Source organism: Equus asinus, chromosome 23 (genome assembly GCF_041296235.1).
Source record: "Equus asinus isolate D_3611 breed Donkey chromosome 23, EquAss-T2T_v2, whole genome shotgun sequence".
In the NCBI taxonomy this organism is placed as follows: Eukaryota; Metazoa; Chordata; class Mammalia; order Perissodactyla; family Equidae; genus Equus; species Equus asinus.
Window position 1 is genome coordinate 57,981,904 of NC_091812.1, and position 15,219 is coordinate 57,997,122.

Here is a 15,219-nt window from a genome sequence, read left to right on the forward strand (position 1 = left end):
GTGGCGAGGCACGGACTTCCTTAATCAGGAGACAGAGGCAAACTGTGTGTGTGAGGGTGCGGGGGTGTGGGTGGGGCTGGAGGGTGGATGGCAGGGTGCCCGAGCTGCAGGTGAAAGCACAGATTTTCATAGCTGAGAAGAGGTCCCTGGGGAAGGGAACAACTACATCAGAAAGGAAAGAATCTATTTCCTTTTTTTCCAGTAAGGCATCAAGGCTCAATATCACACGAGTAACGTCCACCTGCAAAAGAGCACCCAACTAGCTTCTCCACTCTATCAACACAGATGTATCCTAAAACAGTCATGTGAGTTTAAAAAAACAACGATAAAACCTGACTTTATGTTGTTTATGGGTTCATTCATATATATAATCAAAGTAGAAAAAAATATGCAAGGGATCAGTGCTTACCAACGGCAAGAGAGTTGTTACCTCTAGAGACGAAAGGAGTGACAAACAATGGGAGTGCAGCTTTAGGTGTATCTGTAATGTTTTATTTCTTTAATTAAAAAGACAGATGTAAAGCTTTTGCAGCAAACTGTTTACCTCTGCCAGATCTAGCTGGTGTGTATTTAGGTGTGTACCATATTATTTTCTGCGTATTTCTGTTTGAAATATTTCATGATATAAATAACTAAAACAAGAGAAATGCAGATGATACAGTAGGATTTCCCAAGTCACACTCTTCTCTTTAAGCCCTGGAAGATGAGACTAATAAAGTCATGAAATCACATTCGTTGAATGTACTTGAGAACAAAAGACAGGAATGGACACACCTCGATTTCAAAAATTATTTAGGAATGCTCTGACCCATCCTCCACAGAGCCCAGAGTGATCTTTCTAAGGCTCAGATCTGATCAAGACCCTGTGCTGAGAGTCCTGAGGGCTCTCCGTTGCCTTCATAATGCAGCGAAAGCGCCTTGCCACAGCCTAGAGGACCCCTCTTGATCTGGACCTTGATCACTTCTCCTTGAACTCAGTGCCACCATACCCCCTCCTATGAACTCAACACCCCAGTCAGAATATCCTCTTGAGTGCCCCCATAGCACCTTCTCTGACTCCTGCGCCTTTGAGCATGCTGCCCGCTCTGTCTGCCTTGAGCACTATCCTCCTCTCACCCTCCCTGACCCCTGCCCTTGCTCCCTCCTGCTCATCCTTCAGATCTGAGATTAGACCCACTTCTCAGAAGCTATCCCCGCCTCCCCAAGTCTGAGTTAGGCACTCTCCTCTGTATGTCCCATCTTATAACTCCTATCACAGTGGAAGCCAACCGCCTGGTCATCTCTTTCCCCACCAGAGAGAACTCCACATCAGCAGGAACTGTATTTTGCTGTCCTCTGTCACCTAGGACATGGCGTAATGCCTGGCCCCCAGGATCCTTAAGTAAGTATTTGTCCATGAGTGGGAGAGTGGATGAGTGAGTGGATGAATGAATGGATCTAGAAACAGGACTAATCGGCTCTCCTGGCCACTTCTAGTCCAATATCAAGAGGCCCAATAAACGGTTTATTTTCTGAAAAACCATAAAAAACTTAGTGAAAATCTTTCAACCAGTTTTTGATTTCTTAAAGTGGTCACTTTTTAAATTAATTAATCAAATCTAGCAGGCCTACAAATTTATTATAAGAAACTCTCAGTGATGACTCTCTTGATTCTTTTTTTTGAGGAAAATTAGCCCTGAGCCAACATCTGCTGCCAATCCTCCTCTTTTTGCTGAGGAATACTGGCCTAAGCTAACATCTGTGCCCATCTTCCTCTACTTTATATGTGGGATGCCTACCACAGCAGGGCTTGCCAAGCAGTGCCATGTCCGAACCTGGGATCCCAACTGGCGAAACCCGGGCCACCGAAGCAGAACATGCGAACTTAACTGCTGTGCCACCGGGCGGGCCCCTCTATTGATTCTTAAAGATGGTATCACAAGGCATCAGGACCAACAGCACAGCTAAAGTTCAAAAGAGGTAATGTGTCTCTCTTGCCTACCATGTACCCAAACTTATTCCACTGACACACTTCCCCTCTGTGCTGTACATACAAAGTATAACATCGCTGGGCCCCCGCAGACCCAGGTCCTCCTGTTTAAGGTTTCTGTCCAAACACAGAATTCCATGGCATTGCTTTAATACCATCGTGACTCTCCTTCCAGTGCCCTTTTTTACTAGACCTTGATGTCTTTACAGCCAATGAAATGCAGCCACGTGAAACTAGAGCCAGAAGCTATGGAGACAATGGGAAGCTCAAGGGGAGGCCAGATGGAAGCATGGAAAAGTGAATCAGAAGGTGCATTATAACAATGACAACAGCCAGGACAAAAAGATTACTTATCAAAGCTCCAAACAGCACATTGTATAGCCATTTTTTAAATTTAGAAAATAAAGTGTACTGAGGCTGATAACAATAGTGATAATAATTGCAACAAATGCTCGTAGTACTTTACACTTTTAAAATCCTCTTTTATATATATTATTTCATCACAAGAATAAGATAACGATGTAGTAAGGACCAAATTAATACGGAGTCCATAACTAAAAAGAAGATATATTATTTATAAGTATTCATTTGAAGCTATCACTGCTGGCAAAATAAAAAACAGACGTCTTCATGCTCAGGGGTTTGGCGCCAATTCCACATAAACCAGAAGGTTAGAAAAAGAGAAAATAGAAGGATCTTCATGCTGTTTATTAAGGAAGAGAATGTTTTCCTCTCCAATGGTGGGGGGCTTTGAGAGGTTGAGCAAAAGAACACAGCAATGGGCAGGGAGAAATGAGCACAGCGCACTTTAGAACATTTTAGGCCCCACAATAATTTTGCCAGAATAAGGCATATTTTCTTTCCAAAACTAATCACTGTCAATCAAACTGCTTAGTTCTGGAGAGTGGGGAAAAAGACATATATCACGATCAACCATTCTTTTTCCATATTCTAGATTAGAAAGACAATTCCTTAAACATCAATATAGGCATTTTCATATTTTATAAGCACCTTTTATTTGGCATCGCCACCTTTATGAGATGTAGCTCCTTAAACTTCAGTCTGAGATACCTAAACGGAAAACAGCCTGCATATTTCCCTCCACTCAAACTGAGAATCCTTATAGTGAAGAAAAAAGAATTTTGTAAACGTGACTTGAGAGTAGAGGGAGGGACATCCCTGCATATTGAAAGCAAATTGCACATTTTTCATAAAACTGAAAACCTTGTATATGCACATATCTGTTTGTGTACGTTTGCATGAAGAAGGAGAAAGATGTGAAGCTACACAAGTCAGTCTGCAGGGTAAGTGGGAAGGAAAATTAGGGGAGAGATGCTTAACTTTTTCTTCATATAGCCTCATAATGTTCACATCTGTTACAAGGATCAGAAAATGTCACACTTTTCCTTTGATTGAATAGAAAAAAACTTGAAAAGAAAAATAGACACCACGAATTTTTTTAAAAATCTTTAAAAGATTGATTCAGTAAGAATTCCCTGAGTAAAATATATCCCATAGCAAAGAAATAATCTTTTAAGGCCCAGATGTCTAACAGGTAATTTGTCAGCCAAATGCTGCCCAAAGGGTCCCTAAGGTGGGATCTACCTGAAGAATTTCAGAAAAGTGATTCATCTAATATTCAGCACCACAAATAAGCAGACCAACGGGATTCAACCATTGACCAAAGCTGCCTGTGGAAGTGGGAGCCACCAGGCATCATGCTCGCAAGTTTAGAGTGACATTAATGCTACCTGGAGCAGAAGATAGTTCCAGTTTTAGATGCTTGGGTTTAGGGGACTAAATTTCTATCATGAAACTGACAGATAAAGGAAACTCAGTGTAAAGCAAGCTTTCGGGGATATGTCTCCAGTATTGGGGAGTCTGTCTGGGTCCTGCATGGGAGAGAGCAAGGCTTTGGAACCAAGCAGTCCTGGGTTCAGAGTCTGGCTCACCTATTACTTGTCATGTGGGCTTGGAAGGATCCTTTAACCGCTGTGAGCTTCTGTTTTCCAATGTGCAAAAGCGGGATAAGCATTCCTTTCTTGCAGATTGTAGAGAGAAATGAGTAAAATCATCTATTTAAGTCACTTAGCAGCTACACTGGTAAGGGGAGCTATTATTATGAAATCATTCCAACACTCATTAAGCAAGAGTGGGCTCTCTGGGGCTGGCCTGGTGGCATAATGGTTAAGTTTGCACATTCTGTATCAGTGTCCGGGGGCTCGTGGGTTCAGATCCCAGGCACAGACCTAGCACCACTCGTCAAGCCATGCTGTGGTGGCATCCCACATACAAAAAGTAGAGGAAGATTGGCACAGATGTTAGCTCAGGGCCAATCTTCCTCACAAAAAAAGAGGGAGAAAAAGGGTGGGCTCTCTCTGCCCACTCTTTTAAAAACGCATATTTGGGGGCCGGCCCAGTGGTGCAGCGGTTAAGTTTGTACGTTCCGCTTCTCGGCGGCCTGGGGTTTGCTGGTTCGGATCCCAGGTGCGGACATGGCACCGCTTGGCATGCCATGCTGTGGTAGGCATCCCACATGTAAAGTAGAGGAAGATGGGCATGGATGTTAGCTCAGGGCCAGGCTTCCTCAGCAAAAAGAGGAGGACTGGCAGTAGTTAGCTCAGGGCTAATCTTCCTCAAAAAACAAAACAAAACAAAAAAAAGAATGCATATTTGTAACGGTACCCTCTCTACCATCTACACATGAGGAGTTTTAATCATGTGACAGAATTGGGATCCAGGAGATCTGGTTAAAATGCAAATTTTGATTTGATAGGTCTAGATGGGGTCTGAGAGGCTGCCTTCATAAGGACTGCTAGTGATGCGGATGATCCTGGTCTGTGAGCCATCATGGGGGTAGCAAGGCTCTAGGGTACAACAGTTATTAATTAACATAAAATGAATAAAGCTGAGGGAGATAGGATAGACTGTGAGGCAGGGTTAGCTACTCCATCCCAGGGCCTGCACACATTGAGCGCCCTTAGATTACAGCACTTATCGCACTGCTGCAATTCTCCTGTCTGCTCAGCTGGGCTGTGAGCTCCTTGAGGGCGAGAAGCCCATCCTACAGCCCTCAGTGGCTGCTGCACTCAGTTCAGACACTCAATTTGGTTACGAGTCAATAAGTGAACACAGGAATGGATCCATGAATGTGGCGAATGAATGAAATTCAGGGAAATTGCTCTTGGTTAACGTACAAAAGTCTAAATGGGTTTGAACTTCATATTTCTTCATTACTGGGCTAGCTTCACATATTATTAGTGTTACTGGGATTAAGTATTTTACTGAGCTTGACATTCATACAAAAGAACCATCAGGAAAGATTAACCCTGGACATTCACTTTAGAAATATAAAGTTTAAAGAGTTCCCTTTACTGTATCACAAAAAAGAAAGATCCAGAACTCCCTTTTCCTCTCAAGGGAAGTCTCCTGTCCTCAGGGAATAGTAACTACAATTCTTGGTACCTCAATGGAACAACATCTCTTACAAAACAATCATGCTGGTAACATATTATCATAATTAGCAGATTCTCTTGTAAGGCATGTAAAAGCTTTATCCCTCTACCACTCCGGTTTATAGGTTTACTAACTAATTAAGGATCACTAAAAACAAACAAAAAACCTTCATTGCTTTTATGACAAAATGCAGAAAGTTTTCCAACTGGGGGTGCCCATCAGCATCAGTTTGTACAATGAAGCCACGTAGTCTTTCCATGGTCAATCCTACTGCATGGACAACTGGAGATTATATTTGCCAAGTAAACTACTATAGCAAAGTCTGGTTTTGTTGCTAGGAATTAGAAGCCTCATTAAACTCAGAAGGACTACTGAAAATTTAAGTTTTCATTAGACAACGCTAGGAAGCACTTGTCCAAAATTGATCTATTTACATGATTTTTTGGATCAGAGCCTCAGGTTCTAACTCAATTTGTCCCTTGAGGGCTGTCGTCCTATGGCTCTTTTGTTGCAAATTGGGACACTGTGCATTGAGACAGTACAATACCTACTTCTAAACTTCTCCAGCATGTTTAACATTTTAATTCTACAGCCTAAATGTTCAAAAATTTGAGTGTGGTTAGCTGTGGTTCATCTTCTCAATAGAATAATAGGACTCTAATAAAGATAGTGCGTTACATTTATAATAGAGGAAACTGTAATTAGGTGTGTCTTAAAATTTAGCTTTGGTTTAATCAAGTCACCCCAGGTAGTCAAACATACTAGTCTTTCTCAGTAAAAGAATCCACCTGTTCCGAACTGAATCTTTCTCCCAGCGCACCTACAGCACACACTCTCCCTAGGCTTCTAGAGAACTTTAAAATCATTCTTTAATTAACACTTTCAGGACCCCTGTGGCCTCATTATGCTGTTATTAAGCATTGTAGTCTCTTGGTCCCAAGAGTGCTCAAAGCAAATACATGTTCTCCAGCAGGCATTTATGTTTTCTTAAGGAGTGATGGTTTTCCATTCACCATATAAAACAAATGTTAATTAGGATGATGGTTAAGATGGCCCAGACTTTTTCCAAACATTTCCATAGTTGACGGCACTCCACTTTCCTCTTTCCTTCAGCCAAGAAGCCTAAGTGATTAGTCTTCTTCATGGGGTAAAAATATCTAGGTAAAAGCAGTCAAAGAATATTCAGAGCAGCTTCCCAAAAAGACATCTTTAGAAAAGCTCCCTATTTAGGGCTGTTGTAAAGTGCCATTGGGAGGTTCAATGCCTACAGTCTTTCTGGGGGTCTCCATAAAGCCCAATGAAATGCCCTTTGACTCACAAGTCACTTCCGGGAATTTTTCCAAAGGAAAAGTCATAGATGCACAGAAACCTTATGAATGCCTGTGTCACAACACTGTTTATCACTCAAATTTGGAAAAACTTACCTTTCCAAAAATAGATCAATCATAGGGTATCCATATAATACTACATAGACTTTTAAAAAACTCTAATACACTACTTAAATATATGGAAATATTTGATCTAATATTACACATAAACAAGTAGATAATGAAATAGCATGTCTAGAATTATCTCAATTTCCTAAAAAATATACATACATATTTGACTGAAAAGGAATAAACTCAAAAGTTAACAATAATTCTCTCTAGATAATAGAATAGGGTGATTTTAAATTTCTTCTTGAGTTTTTGTAGTTATATTTTCTAAACTATGTATTACTTTTGTAATTGAAAGATAAAATATTTTCCTCGTTTTTTCTCTTATCAGCATGAACATAGCCTTCATACATGAGAAACTAATTAATCACTAGATTAGTGATTAGTGATTAGATTAGGAAATAAATAAAGTTCAGTGAACATAAAGTTAACTTACTATACAGATTTCGCATTAACTTCTTATATTTAAATAAATTCCTCCCAATAGATTCTCTACCAACCAGCTCCAATTTCTACTAGCTGATATTTTTTTTGAAGCAGTTCAATGATTCTTCGTAAATCCACATGAAAACCCAAGACAGACAAGGAAATAAAATGTGCAAAGGAAGCTGGCCTTGGCGGTATGCAGAGAAATGGAAAGCATGAATATGAATGGATGGAGCTTTTGGACAAGAGGACAAAAGAAGAGAGAAATGCTATTCAGATGACAGCTGCCAGCTCCCTCTCCCCGACTGTCACTCCCCTGCTGCCCGCCCCCTTCTCCTGGCCTTGATTCCCAGCCCACAGGAACGCTGTGGTGCATGCAGCCTTCGCGGTGTTCTCACACCAAAAGCACAGAGGATAAAAGGCCACTGTGTTGTAAGCTTGTGCCTCATAGAGTAACAACAGTGATAAAGTGCTTAAGAATACGTTGCTACTTTTCATGTCAATCATAGCGTTCACCAAGCTACTCCCCAATCTACTGGGAGGTACAGGGTGAGCACTGTTTAATTAGCTTTGGGAATCTTATGGGCTGTGCTAGACCATTAATTAGAGGACTTGTTGGAATAAGTGTATGATGTGTGTGTTGGGGAGGGGAGGGCTGGTTAGGCCATGGTTTCGGCAAACCAGTTGCAAATGCACCTTTGGACAAACTTAAGAGAAAATAGAAGAAAGGAGAACTCACTTCTTACAAAAAGAAAGTTCAAAGCGGCAGCACTCAAAGTTTTTGTTCAGGTACCTAATCTCTTAGAGTACAAATGCCACTTAATAAAGCTTAATAATGCTCAATGCCAGAATTTTCTCATCCAGGCCAGCAGAGAAAACTGTGAGTTGTCATATCAGGGTCTCCTAATTAAATGCTTTTAGCTGTCAGGTAGATGAAGAGACAAACAGTACTGGGCACATGTACCATTTACAGGGGACAGTTATCCAGCATTAGCAGCAGTTGCTACTTTGGGGATGAACACCCAGAATTGCTGGATCTTTTGATTTTTCAAGAGTAACTGAAAATCCAAATTTTTATGTGACATCTGTGTCACATACAACCTGTGTTACAGGTTAACAGTTAAAAAGAAAAATCCATGCTTTCTATGAGCAAACAAAACATCTCTGAGGCCAATATAGGCCTATGGACTGCTAGGGTGCAACCTCCAACTCAAAGAACAAGATCTTAACATAGGATTTTTAAAGTGCATGTTACTAAATTTATCTGTGTATGCATAAATTACCATCCAATAAACGGACTAGAAAAGAATCATGGATTTAAATTCTAAACTGCCTGGCCAATTTACCCCAATCAAGTTCCTAAATTCATTTGGGGCCTGTTTTCTTCCTTTTATTAAAATAGGAATAGTGTAGGAGGGTTTTACAATTTAAATATTTTACTCAAAGACTTAAAAGGGCAAATGCATTTATTTTTATATCTCAGAGCTACTGTTAATGATTTACTGCTTTTACAGGTGAAAAAACTGAGGAACAGAGAAAAATCTGTGTAGAAGCCAGAAAATGATGCTGGAACCCAAGAGTCCTTCTTCCTTATGATTCAACGATCAAATAAGAATCTTCGATAAAGGATGACTAAGAAAGCAAGCCTATTAACCCTTTAGGCTCACGAAGCAAGTCATCATGTAAACAGACTCCTGCTAGATGAACTCAAGTCCTCATTTAAAACACTTGAGAAGGAAATGTGTCAGGTTAAGACATCTTTATCTGTCTTTAATAACTGGAATATTAATCACGTTTAATCCAATGTACATTTTAAGATGAGTAACTCAAACATTCATGGGGCTGTCCAATTTAATAAACATTCTCAGTTTCCCAGGACAGACACTTTAATATTTACTAATTGCTTTTCTACACATGCCATTTCTCGTTAGAATGGCAACATCCAGTTTGTGAGGGAAATGAGTCATGCTATGCCACTATCCCACCTTCTGAAGGACAAGTTAAAGCAGGAAACAAATGGCTTTGTGTGTGTGTGTGTGTGTGTGTGTGTGTGTGTGTGTGAGTACAGGAAAACAGTACATTCTAATACTTAAGGACCTCAACTTGGGGGCACGATTTTTTCTGGATACTGTTTGCAACTTTCAGAACCGTCTTATATTGGATAGAATTATAATTTTGCTGTGAAGTTTCATGTTGAAATGATTTATAATATATACATAGATATCATTAAATGTTTATGAATTTTTCATTTAAAATCAATCTTTTCTTTCATCTTATACAAAGACAGTCTTAAGTTAGATTTCTGTTTTTTACACCTAACAACTGCATCTTGTTCTTAAATGCTAGAGCGTACTTGACCAGACCTCAGAATCATTGAGAACTTCTAAACAATGATTGAAAAATCACCATTAAAGTGAGTATACCAGAAACCAGAAAGCCAGAACTGAGGTGCTAAATTCCATTTAACTGAGTCTAGTTCACCTTCTTTGTTTATTTCTTTCTATGGCTCAAATTCTCTGTACTGGGAACAAAACTCCGACTTTCTACCTATGTGGCATCTTGTGAGGAATGCAAAGGTCCTTTGCAAGGCTGCCTTATTCTACAATCCAAAGCATGGACGGCACAAACAGGTATCCTTACTGAACAGACTGAGTCCCCATTTAAAACTCCAGTTACAGCAATAGGACCTTTAGAAAAAGCACTATTTATGAAATGAAGAATCTACAATGAGCAAAGTAATGTACTTCCAGCAAGGCAAACGTCAGAGAATCGACACTTTAGGGCAGTCTTTTGTTTGACAAAAAGCAGTTGCTGGGCAAAAGGAAATTTAAAAATTACAGTTCAAAGTTTTACCTTTAGTCCTCGATGCTCTTTCAGGGAAAGCACACCACTGACACAAAGGACGAACTGGAATCTAACCTTGTCTGTCCTTCACTCCTCGGCCACCAGTCCAGCTCTCCTATTTCTTGCAAACACACACCATCCGTCTCCCTACCAATTGGGCAGGTCTCCTGTTTCCAATCATGATTTCTAAGTGTAGTGCTGTAGGCTTTACTTTCATACTTCACTGCCTGCTATCAGATCAAATGAGATAATGAGAGAATTCTCCGTTTCAAACCCCAAACAACCTTCATCTCAGCAGGTCCAGCCACATGGGATCTGGAAGCTAGTGACTTGGTGGAGGCACTAGTCCGTGTCTCCTACACCATATCAAAATTGAATAATCTGGACACATTCGAAGTCCACAATCTCTGCCACAGCCACACGATCATTTTGGGATTTAATTATCCTTCACCTTTTCCCTAACATCTAGGGACTCAACCGACAATGACCTCTTTAACTTTTCATCTTCCGTTCAGCATCTTACCTCTGAACTCAAAAACTACAGTATATCCCATGCTGAATTAAGGATAAGCAACGGATATGGTTTTAAAAAAATAAAAAAACAAGGGGCTGGTCCGGTGGTGTAGCGGTTAAGTGCGCGTGTTCTGCTTTGGCAGCCCTGCGTTCACGGGTTCGGATCCTGGGTGCATACATGGCACCGCTTGGCAAGACATGCTGTGGCAGGCATCCCACATATAAAGTAGAGGAAGATGGGCACGGATGTTAGCTCAGGGCCAGGCTTCCTCAGCAAAAAGAGGAGGATTGGCTGCAGATGTTAGCTCAGGGCTAATCTTCCTCAAAAACAATACATAAATAAAAAATAAAAAAACAGAAACAACCTTCAGCCAACTGAGGACTGTTGGTTGAAACTCCAGTCCAGAGAGGTCCAAACACATGGCAGATGTCCCACTCCTCCCCAGGTGTAGAGCCAGGGCAGTCACCAGCCAATCAGACAGGGGCTCTTTCTGCTTCAGAATCTTTCCTAACTCAGCCTCTCTGGGCAGCCACCCCTGATAGGTCAGACTTGGTTCCCTGGATGACCAGTCTTTGTCAGGTGGCCTCCTAACTCTCAGTCCACCAGGATGCCAAGACTAAATTCTTACAGGCAGGAGCATCTCCAGTCTTTCTTAAGAGAGTAACACAGGGAAGTAGGCACAAATCTTGTTTTATCTAGTATTTAGCCTAAGCGTTGAGATCAGCAATTCTAAAACACGCTGTCAGCCCTTTGTGACAAAGTCCTCTATTATCTTGCTTGTCTCCCTGCTGATTTCTTAGCAACCGCCCTCTGAGATCTGCTGACCCTTTTTTTTGGGAGGGGAGGTGGCGGGGAGGGGAGGGAGAGGGCAAGGGAAGGCTCTCAAAGCCGTAAGTATGAGCTGATCAGTCACTTCAGAGAATGAGAGGTGCTGACCCCATTGTTTTCCAATTCAGGCAAGTGGGAGCCAGACTCCGGGCATCTAATTCTTTATGAATAAAGAGCTGGAGGTCACTAAACTGCAGAGAGAACCCGATGTCTGTGTGGGGCCCAAGAACCAAACAGAAAAGGGAGGGTAGGGGACGGGCAGGGCGTGGAAAAAATTTAATCTTTTCTTTACAGGATATCTATATTTGACTGGAGGAATAATTGACCACAAATGTCAAACTTAGCAACTTTTTATTTCAAGTTCTTATCATTTTCTCTGTCCAGTTCAGAGCCAAAGTGCCTTAAAAGGCCAATACAAGACTAAGTAACAAGACCTTGAACTTGTCTCAAATTATTAAGGTACCATAAATAAAAATGAAAGTGGAGGCTGATCCAGGCCCCTATGCTGTTCTTTACTCTGGGAAGGGGGAGTTCTGGCCTGGCCTTCGGCCTCCAGCAGTCCTGACCTGGGCTCAGCAGCCTGTCAGTTCTCCTGGGCTTCAGGCTCATCTTCCTGCTGACTGTGCCCCAGATTCTGACTTGAGCCTTGCTAGAAACATCAATCAGGTCCCTCTAAAGTTGGGCTGTCCAGTGGCACCAGAATTGTAGAGTCATCGGTGTGGTGGACCCTGTAATGTGCTGCCCAGATCCCCTGAGGCCTGGAGCATTAATTCCCCCAGTTGCAGGGAGAGTGGGGGTTGCCAGCTCTCAGCTGAGTGCCTCTTCAGGATTACACTGAGATAGAGAGGGCCACCTCCCTGAAGGGAGTTATTTGCTGGGGTCAGGGCAGCCCACATCCAATGACTGGCTGACAGAGGGCCATCAAGGCCTGGCCCTCATGCATTAGTCAACTCCCTCTGCCGAAATCTGCTCTCATGTCCCTGACAGGCATTGCTGCCATAAGCAGCCTCGAAAAACTTCCTACCTGCAAATCTCAGGGTCTCAGAATCTGTTTCCTGGAGAACTGATCCGTGATCATCAGAGACAAAGTACAAATAGTGCTTCACTATCCCTTGCTGCACTTTAAATTCCTGCACTGTTTACTGACATCCCTGACCCTTGCATCAGCCACATTCAGACTTCAGTATTCAGCGGACGTACGAGGGCATGGCCAGGCTGCCCACCAGTCGGGTTATAACAACTATATTACAGGATTTGCGCCATAGTTTTAACATATGCAAGTCCTCATTTTGGCTCAGTTCTGATACGCATTCATTTCAATGACTACAGTTTGGTTAAATAATACCAGTCCCACAACCACCCAGTTCAGATTTCAGTTACCACAGTGTATTACAGTAGTAACTGCATGAAGTACAAACTCAACAGCTGGCCCTTCAGTCCACAGATCACTGTACATCACAGGTGTGCATCACGACCAGCAACCAATAGCATCGCTTCTTCCAAACCTTGGTGGTGAGTGGTCACTGCACATCCAAGCAGGGCAAGCCAGAGCTGGAGTGATGATTAGCCCCTGGAGGTTGGGGAGGCAGAGGAAGGACAGCAAGATCCACTTGGCCAGATCGTGGTTAGTGACAGCACCTCCCTTCGAGTGTCAGTGTCCTGAAAGGGTGCAGGGTCTTAGAAGGGTACTGGAATGCATTAATCCTTCCACCTTGTTCAAGCACAGGAAAGGTGGGACCAACAGCAAATGCCATGTATTCCTTTCCTGTTGCTGCTGTAACAAATTACCACAAATGGAGTGGCTTAAAACAACACAAAAGCATTATCTTACAATTTGGGGATCAGATATATAAAATGGGTAGCAGGGCTGTGTTCCTTCTGAAGACTCTAGGAGAGGATCCATTTCTGTGCCTTTTCCAGCTTCTAGAGGGTGCCCACATTCCCAGACTCGTGGTCCCACATCACTCTGACCTCTGCTTCTGTCCTTGCAGGGTCTCAGCCTCTCACCTGCCTGCCTCCCTCTTATAAAGCCCCTGTGATTCCACTGGGCCCACCCTGATAATCCAGGATAATCGCACATCTCAATATCTTTAACTTAGTCACATGGGCAAAGTCCCCTTTGACACGCAAAGTAACATAGTCACACGTCCTACGGATTCAAATGTGGACATCTTTGGGGAGTGGGGGGCATTATTTTGCCTACCACACCCCATCGGGTTTTTTCCAAATTACTGTGCTCTCCTGCACCATGACTTCCATTTGGCTGCTAGAAAGATAGAGCTGCCTGTAAACATCTGTGTCTGTATCTGGACCCCCTGGGAAAGGGCAAGAACAGAGAAATGATTTACCCTGGTGCTTCTGACCCTGAACCGCTCTGCCCCAAGCACGGCTCAAGCCTCTATTGCCTAGATTCATTCTAGATCCAAAAGGACCACTTTGCAGCAAGTGTGGGAAGTCCTGCATTCATATTCTCCCTCCTGAGGCACTCACAATTCAGACAGGCCTCTCAGAGGCCTTGAGAAGTCCTGCAGTAAAGAAACATCTTTAACGTGTGTATCCCTGAGTTTTCTCAATGTACTTTTCACCTAACATTTCATGGAACACTTTGGGAATGCTGCACTAGATTGCACTCCGACTCTGGTCAGCCACGGAAGCAGCTCTGTGGGGCATCTGCACCCCCTCTGGCTCCTCGTAAGAGCCCTCCTGCTGGGGGGAATAATGGTTCTCTGGCCCCAGCCCTCAGGTGCACTTTGGCAAACCCAGAACCTGCCTAATGACTCACATACTTCAAGTATGTGAAGTGATATATCCCTCAGGTGTCTCAGTTCTGCCTGGAGACTCATTTCCTGGAGAGCTGGGGTTTTTTTCCTCTTTTCCCTCTCCTTGACTGCCTCTCAAAACTAAAGGGAAAAAAATGATCAGGACATAACGTGCCAACTAATACGCTCGTGAGCTTTGCCTCCCTCCCTCACCTGCCAAATCAAATACTTAGTCAGATGGCCACACAAAAACTAAGACATTTTCTTCTTTCAGCAAATGGATTGCTACTGTCAAAACAGAGAAGAAGGCACTCCTTGTCTGATTGGTGTGTTCCATGCTGGAGCCCTGGAGCCCTACTGCACGGGATGTCTCATTCACCATAGTCTTTCTCAGCGATCACTGGAAGTTTTGGAGGAAACACAGAATCTCAGAGTCAGAAGGAAACTTAAAGATTTCTCACTTGATTTTCTTCTAGAATCTTTCTTCCATATCCCTAATCAAGAGGTTCTTCATTTATGTTTCATACATTTTACCCACCGCCATGTACCTTTCAATTACTACTCACCTGAACAAGTCCTCTGTCTCAGAGAACTGGGTAACTTGCCAGGCCCAATCCAGGCTATGTGCCTCCTCCCTGTGTCTGAGATGCCTTCTCTCATTTATCCACATTTTTCATAATAATAATAGCAGATATTTACTGCATGCCTGCCACATGGTAGACCCTAGGCCAAGCCTGTCAATTACATCATCTTATTTAATCTTGACCACAGTCCTATGATATAATATTGCTACTTTATAGACAATCACACAAAACTATTTATTATATTTACTGATATTATGTACTGTGTTTTCCATATTTCAGACACTAAAGTGCTAAGCAATTTACATTTTTATCATCACATCTATGAGAGGATGTTATGCATCCTCTTCTGCAGATTAAAAATAGAGGCTTCCAGGGGCTGGCCCCGTGGCCGAGTGGTTAGGTT

At 42.5% G+C, this 15,219-nt stretch overlaps 1 protein-coding gene across 1 annotated transcript in view; it reads right to left on the reverse strand.

The window, feature by feature from the left end:
- Positions 1-15,219, reverse strand: part of MOB3B (MOB kinase activator 3B) — a 186,552-nt gene that overhangs the window by 150,826 nt on the left and 20,507 nt on the right. The window lies entirely within an intron of this gene.